Source organism: Humulus lupulus, chromosome 5, assembly GCF_963169125.1.
Source record: "Humulus lupulus chromosome 5, drHumLupu1.1, whole genome shotgun sequence".
In the NCBI taxonomy this organism is placed as follows: Eukaryota; Viridiplantae; Streptophyta; class Magnoliopsida; order Rosales; family Cannabaceae; genus Humulus; species Humulus lupulus.
The window spans coordinates 224444117-224449830 of NC_084797.1; positions in this window are offsets into that span (position 1 = coordinate 224444117).

Here is a 5714-nt window from a genome sequence, read left to right on the forward strand (position 1 = left end):
TTCATGGAAAGGTGAGTGGGTGGTGGTATGACAATTGTGCCACCATTCATGTAACCTATGATAGACCTCTATTCAAGACTTTTGAATCTTCAAAGGAAGGTCATGAAATTCAAATGGGCAATGAGAAAAGGTCCAAGGTTGAAGAAAAGGGAACTATTGACTTGTTCTTCACATCCGACGAGAAGGTTCTACTCACTAATGTTTTGTATGTACCGGAAATGAGTAGAAATCTTGTGAGTGGCAATTTTCTTGGAAAACTAGGAATCAAGATTGTGATAGATTCCAAAAAGCTCATTTTATCAAAAGACAATGATTTTGTTGGAAAATGATATGTTTGTGATGGCATGTTTAAACTTTGTACTTCTATTGACAATTTGAACAATAAAGTCTCTTCTTCTTGTTATATTCTTGACTCAAATTCTATTACTTTGTGGCATGTTAGATTTGCACATATAGGATTTACATATAGGATTTAGCACAATTGAACGGGTTGTCAAATGTGGATTAATTGATTGTGATGATGTTGAGCATGAAAAATGTGAATTATGTGTTAAATCTAAAATGGTAAAGAAACATTTTCCTAGTGTTGAAAGAAACTCTAAGTTGTTAGATTTGATACATAGTGATTTATGTGAACTCAATGGAATGTTGACTAGAGGAGGAAGTAGATATTTTATTACTTTCAATGGTGATTGCTCTAGGTTCACATTTGCATATTTGCTTAAAAATAAATATGAAGCATTAGATGGTTTAAAGCGGAAGTTGAAAATCAACTTGAAAGAAAAATTAAAATACTTAGAAGTGATAGGGGTGGTGAATATTTTTCAAATGAATTTAATTTGTTTTGTGAGGAACATGAAATAATTCATGAATGTACAACCCCTTATACTCCCCAACAAAATGGTATAGCTAAAAGAAATAATAGAACATTTATTGAGATGATTAATGCTATTCTATTACATTCTAAATTGAATTTTAGTTTGTGGGGTGAAGCCTTGTCATCCGCTTGTCATATTTTGAATTGTATTCCCATGAAGAAAAATAATATATCTCCATGTGAGTTATGGAAAGGAAAGAAATCAAACATTGGTTATCTTAAAGTGTGGAGGTGTCTTGCTTATTGCAAGAGCACCGATCCTAAAAGGACCAAGTTGGGTCCAAGAGCTATAAGATGTTCATTTGTGGGCTATGTCCAAAATAGAAAAGCTTATAGATTATTAGAGTTGCAGTCTAATGTAATAATTGAATCTAGAGAGGTTGAGTTCTTTGAGAACATGTCATGAGATGACAACAAGTTAGAACCAACTCAAACTAGAGAGTCTCAAGAGGAGACTCCAAGAATAGTTGGTGAGCAACCTTAATTGCCTAGAAGGAGCCAAAGGCTCAAAGATTTGGGATCAATTGATAAGTGTTCTTCAATAGAGACACTATACCTTGTTGAAGGTGATAATGTGGAAGTTACTTGGAAACATCCAATAGTACTTCAAATAGAAGATGATCCCAAAACTTTCAAGGCAAAAATGTGCTTTAGGGACTCCACTTTTTGGAAGGAGGAAATTATTGATTAAATGGATTCAATTATGTCAAACCACACTTGGGAGTTGGTTAACCTTTGATGGACCCAAAACGGGTATGTTTTAAATATTTATACTCGCAAGCGCACGAATCGTATATGGAATATAGTGTTCGTGTAAGCATGAGATCGAACCCAAAGGAGTTGTCTAAAAATGAAAAGAAAACTATTTTAAATCAAAAGTAATAAATTCTAACCTAGCTCCAAAGATTAATGAGAATTTGCGACAATAAAATAAAATAAAAGATATTAATAAAGATATTAAAGACAAATATATATACATAAATTAAAAGTAAAAATCAAGATGGTAAAAGAAAGATTATTAAGGATTAGAATCCACAAAATATAAGTTCAATAATATTTATAAGTACATTGATTCCCAAGTTTTAGTGATAGTTAAAATAAATTAAACTATCATTTTCCAAATAGATTTATAATTTTAAGCACAAATTACTTCTAAAAAGATAAGATTTTTCTTTAGTTTTCAAAATTATAATTTCAAAGCATTTAGTGTAAATCAATCTAATGAAATAACAAATAAATCAATGAACATTATTTATAAGGCAAAACATAATATTTTTGTTCTAAGCATGGATGTGTACAATTTAATGACACATCTTACACAAAGAATATTATGTTTTTGCACTAATGAAGAACAAAGTGTAAATATGTGCTAACAATTCAAAATACATGATATTTAAGATGAAAGAAGATATTTGAACAAGAACAATCCAAAAACTTTGTTTCACAAAATGGGAAATCAACATACAAAATAAATACTATCTAGTTACATATTGTTTCATCATCACCTTAATAATCTTAAAAAGATTAGAAACTCATAACTAGAATAGCAAATACACACTAAAAATTACAAACATAAATAGGAAAATTTGGAGTATGAACCCCCAAATTTTTCCTCTAAAAACACATAGAAAATTTACAAGAAAGAAGGAGAAAAAGAAGAAGAAGAAAATGGAGAGGTCTTGAATGTGTAGAATGTGTAGTGTGGTAACCTCCTCTAAAATTAAGCACTCAAATCCCTTATTTATAGCCAAAAAATGAGTATTAAAATAATCAATTTAAATTGATTAAATTAATAATAATATGGCAAATAAAGGTAAATTATAGGGTGTAATGATGATGTTTTGGGGTAAAATGTGTAGAAAAGTTTGGGTAAAAATGTGGTATTTTGAGACAAAGGGACAAGTAAACAATTGTTGGGCTCAAAATAGGGGAAAAGTTGGCTGGGTTGGCAGATGGCCCAGGCATGGGCATGGGGAGCTGCTGCTGATGTTTGGGAAGGCTGAATGGAGGTGCACGGTTGGACGAAGGGGCAGCTTGCTGGGTTGTGGGCCACGCTGGGCTTGAAGAGGCAGCAACTGAAGCAGTTTCGGTGGCCAGGGAGCTTGAACAGGGGTTGATGGCTGAAGCATCAAATGGCTTCGTGGGCCTGGTGGAGTTGAAACCGTGGGCCTGGTTTGCTGAAGGAGGCCCAAGTGGCTGCTGAAGTGCATGGGGGAAGTGGGCCTTGGCTTGTCTTATGACATTTTTAAAAAAATGCCACATTCCTTCTTTTTAAGCTTTCTATCATTTATTCATCTTCAAGCACAAAAATGCAACATATTACCTACACAAAATAATATAAATTAAGTCATGATAAATATTTTCAATTATAAAATAAACAATATTAATTTTTTGAAAATATTAATTACAATTTAATTTAATTTAACATTTAGTTTCAATAAAATAAATATTTTTTACTTCCCTAAAAACAATACCATAAATAATTAACTACAACATTTTACAACAAAATAACTATAAAAACACAGAAAAATATATAAAATTAAAATAAACCTAATAAATTCAAAATTACTTAAAAACTTAATGTATCAACTAAAAACTCAAGAATTAAGCAACAATTAGCACATAAAAAGTGGTAAAATAACTCTATTTTGTAGAGTTATCAACCTTCCAAATGGGTCCAAACCAATTAGGTGCGAATGGGTATTTAGAAAAGAATACAATACTGATAGCACCATACAAACCTTCAAGGCTAGGCTAGTAGCCAAAGGTTTCAAACAAAGAGAAGGAATAGATTACTTTGACACATATGCACTAGTAGCAAGAACTACTTCTATAAGGTTGTTGTTTTCCTTATCATCTATATACAACCTCTATGTTCACCAAATGGATGTCAAAACGACATTCCTAAATGGGGATCTCAAGGAGGAGTTCTATACGGAAAAACCAGAAGGTTTTGTTCTTCAAGAAAATGAACATAAAGTGTGTAGACTTGTCAAATAAATATATGGTTTGAAACAAGCTCCAAAACAATGGCATGAGAAGTTTGATAAAGTCATTGTTTCTAATGGATTTAGACACAACAATGCAGACAAGTACTTATACTATAAAACTTGTGGTGATTTTGTCATACTTGTGTGTCTATATGTAGATGATATGTTGATTTTGAGTAATGACATGAAACGAATAATGGAAACGAAGAGCTTTCTATCTTCTAACTTCAAAATGAAAGACCTTGTAGAGTTTGATACCATTCTAGGTATCAAAGTTAGAAGGAATAGTGGGGCTTTTATATGAAGTCAAACCCACTATGTTGAGAAAGTGCTCGACAAATTCAGTCATCTCAAAATCAAAGAGGTACATACACCATTTGATTCAAACATAAAGTTTGAAAAGAATGAAGGAAGAGCGGTGGCTCAATTGGAATATGCAAGTGCAATAGGTAGCCTAATGTATGTCGCTCATTGCACAAGAGCATATATTGCATATACGGTTAGTAAACTTAGTAGGTTTACTAGCAATCCAAGTATCAAGCATTGGAAAGCTATTGAGAGAATACTTGGTTATCTAAAAGGTATCAAAGAGTATAGTCTTTACTATACAAACTTTCCACAGATAATTTAAGGATATTCCAATGCTAATTGGATATTGGAAATTAGAGAGATAATCTCTCCACCACCGGTTGGGTGTTTACTCTTGGAGGAAGTGCAATCTCATGGGGCTCCAGAAGCAAACGTGTATATCACACTCAACCATGGAAGCGGGGTTCATAGCTTTAGCGGCAACCAGCAAAGAGGCTGAGTGGCTTAGGAATCTCATGATGGATATTCCTTTAACCTCGGATATGGTATCAACAATTTCAATACATTGTGATAGCCAATCCACACTTGCTAGGGCATATAATAGTGTGTATAATTGAAAGTCTAGACACATTAGTCTAAGACATGAATATGTGAGACAATTGATTCAAGGTGGAATCATATCAATCTCATATGTAAAACAAGTGAGAACTTAGCGGATCCATTTACAAGACATCTTGTGAGAAGGTTAGTAAGTTCTACTTCAAAAGGGATGGGATTGAAACTCCTAGAAGAATAGATTTACCAATGATTGAAACCCAACTCTCAACTTGTACAAATCAAGGGAAAGAGTTCAACAGGTAAGAACAAGTCATTGATAAGTGAATAATTTCAACACTAAAATTTATGATGAATTTAATCCGAGATGGTTAGTGTTGGTCGCTACTAAGTTAGGGTTAAGCCTAGAGCTTTTAATAAAGTTCAGTTGAGTGTAACAAGCATCTATAAAGGTAGCAAATAAGCTATAAGAACTTCACCTATGTGGACTTAGAGGTGGTGCTGCCTCTCAAGGGAGTTGGAGTTTCTCCCCGGAAAGTCCACAAAGAGATGAGCACATGACCATGATAGTGCTAAGCGAGAATGTGGGAAAACGAAAGATGTGGTGGAGGTGTGTGAGGTATCAACAGTGTTATCATATGGAATACTTGGTTCAAGCTTTAAGCTACTAATGATTTCGATAATACTTTGTGATCTTTTCACTAAGATAAAGTTGAAACTAAAAGGCACTTTATTTTATGCACCAAAACGGTTTAAGCTAGAGAATGTGGCTTGTATTTAACTAAGTGGGGGATTGTTATGATTTGTTAAATACAAATGATAAAGTGTTAAAATACAAGCAAGGTATAAACACTTAGTAGAATTCACATAGTGAAGATGTGAATTTGAGTTTCAAATTGTAGGCACTTAGAAAATGCAAATTTGGGTCCAAAGTTATACATAAAAGTATTTGAGGGTTCCCAAAAAGTTTGGTGGCATTTGGA